The sequence below is a fragment of the Schistocerca piceifrons genome, unplaced genomic scaffold (genome assembly GCF_021461385.2).
Source record: "Schistocerca piceifrons isolate TAMUIC-IGC-003096 unplaced genomic scaffold, iqSchPice1.1 HiC_scaffold_1256, whole genome shotgun sequence".
NCBI lineage: Eukaryota > Metazoa > Arthropoda > Insecta > Orthoptera > Acrididae > Schistocerca > Schistocerca piceifrons.
The window spans coordinates 45,001-47,500 of NW_025727076.1; the positions used below are offsets into that span (position 1 = coordinate 45,001).

The following is a 2,500-nucleotide window of genomic DNA, read 5'->3' on the forward strand; positions in this document are numbered from 1 at the left end:
CGACTCGTTCAATTACTGTAGTGTTGCCCACCCGCAACCCTCGCAATATAGTTCGCTACTCGCACTGCCCGCACCCCTGTGTATCGCTTCATGTTAAACACCTTGCAAGTCTTGCTCACTTTCCACATGCTCCTGCTGTACACTGTAATGTGGATGGCAGCAGGACGTACATGCCGCCCCTCCCCACGTCCCCACCTTGCCCCCTGCCTTCGCAAGCTGGTTGGTGAGAAGTTTGCATGTTCAATGCCCTTCGCATGCGACGTACTCAGGCTACGTTGTGGTGCGGCCTGTGTCAACTGTCCGCTGATGTCGTACGCGTGAACCACAATCTGTACTGCACATTCGTCCTTATGTACTGAATGATACATCGTGGCACATGTGTGACCGCACAACGACTGCGCCCAAAAACGGCGGACCATACAGTGCAAATATTGTGCACGCAGCTACGTGTCGTCTCCCTATGAGAGCTGGATTGCAGTGTGGTACGCCATAGAGACGTGTGGGAGGAACGGACGCCGTGGATGGCGATCAGCATGAGCTGTCTGTTGATGTATTCGGACCTAGTCGTCTCTCCTCACACACCGTGATGGCATGGTGCACCGCGTTCCATATCTGCGACATGCTACAGAGGCCGGTTGACAGTCGTTCGAGCAATGGACATCGCATACGTACGGGGGCCACCTTCCACGTATTGTCTAGGCGTGCACATTTTGTTGCGTGTATGTGGGCAGACGTAGTGTGGCGTGACACCTGACACAGGCATGCAATAATCGTTGAAGTTGCAAATGGCGATGGACGCCTGCGTTTTCTGGTGAAGTTACGCAAATGAACAAATGGTAACCTGTTGTGGTGCGGTTGTTCTCGCTAGGGGTGAATCGGTGATGGCGACGATAGGTTGAGGTACTAACCGGTTGTTCCAGCGATACCCACCATGCCGACGAAACTGAACGGCATCTGGGTGTGAAGCGATACGCGGCGGTGGCTGGGTGGGACCGTCCCCGGCCGGTGAGGGGGCGCCTCCCGGCGTGCTGGCCGCGCGGTGCGTGGGCGCACGCGCTACAGCCGGCTGGTGGGGGCGGCCAGTGGCAGGCGCGCCGGCCGACGGACGCGGCAGGCGTCGCAGCTGCGCGCCGGCGCACCCTGCGCGCGGCGCCGTGCGGCCAAAGTAGGTCCTCGCGGGCCCGGTGCGAAGCGCGGTGGACATCTTCAGTGTGCTGGTCCGATTGAGGACTGTGTGCGTTGAGGATGCGCCGCCGCCCGGCGCTCGGCGCCGCGACGCCGTCTGCTGCTCGGTCGCCCCAGCGGTTCTCGCTGGTGGTTTGTATCGCAGCTGTGCGGATGTGTTGGCGCGTGCGCTGTGCTGGGAGAGTTCGCTTCGGCACCCAAGTGGGGCTTTTGTCCTTCTGTGGCGCTGGCGTTGGAGCTGCCGGTCACCGTAGGTGGCGCGTGTTGTCTCCCGCCGGCAATGCCACGACAGCACGCTCCCGGGCCTCTGTCGGCAGCGGCAAGCTCAGTTGGGAGCACGGGTGGTCGCACCGAAAGCGTCTACTCGCCTAACTCCGGGCGATTGCGCCTCTCTCGAACCCGACCAAGTACTTGGGACGGCGCTGCGCGCCGCCGGGACCTGAGAGGGTTTCGAGGTGTATTGTGCAGGGGAGCTCAGCCTCCTCCTGTTTGCAGAATGATTGAGCGGACGCTTGCGTGTTCGCGCGGGCCCCCGGGACACACTCCCGGGCGGCCGGCTGCTCAGCTCTAGTTGACGCAGCTCCCTGGTTGATCCTGCCAGTAGTCATATGCTTGTCTCAAAGATTAAGCCATGCATGTCTCAGTACAAGCCGCATTAAGGTGAAACCGCGAATGGCTCATTAAATCAGTTATGGTTCCTTAGATCGTACCCACGTTACTTGGATAACTGTGGTAATTCTAGAGCTAATACATGCAAAAAGGGACGCTTTTATTAGATCAAAACCAATCGGTCGGCTCGTCCGGTCCGTTTGCCTTGGTGACTCTGAATAACTTTGGGCTGATCGCACGGTCCTCGTACCGGCGACGCATCTTTCAAATGTCTGCCTTATCAACTGTCGATGGTAGGTTCTGCGCCTACCATGGTTGTAACGGGTAACGGGGAATCAGGGTTCGATTCCGGAGAGGGAGCCTGAGAAACGGCTACCACATCCAAGGAAGGCAGCAGGCGCGCAAATTACCCACTCCCGGCACGGGGAGGTAGTGACGAAAAATAACGATACGGGACTCATCCGAGGCCCCGTAATCGGAATGAGTACACTTTAAATCCTTTAACGAGTATCTATTGGAGGGCAAGTCTGGTGCCAGCAGCCGCGGTAATTCCAGCTCCAATAGCGTATATTAAAGTTGTTGCGGTTAAAAAGCTCGTAGTTGGATTTGTGTCCCACGCTGTTGGTTCACCGCCCGTCGGTGTTTAACTGGCATGTATCGTGGGACGTCCTGCCGGTGGGGCGAGCTGAAGGCGTGCGACCGCCTC

General features: G+C 58.3%; 1 non-coding gene across 1 annotated transcript in view; it reads left to right on the forward strand.

The window, feature by feature from the left end:
• The first annotated feature begins 1,766 nt into the window (after positions 1–1,766).
• The window catches only part of LOC124730956, a 1,888-nt gene continuing 1,154 nt past the window's right edge, over positions 1,767–2,500 (forward strand). The window contains exon 1 of the ribosomal RNA XR_007008111.1: positions 1,767–2,500. This exon is cut by the window's right edge and continues 1,154 nt beyond it. This is a non-coding gene — a ribosomal RNA (small subunit ribosomal RNA).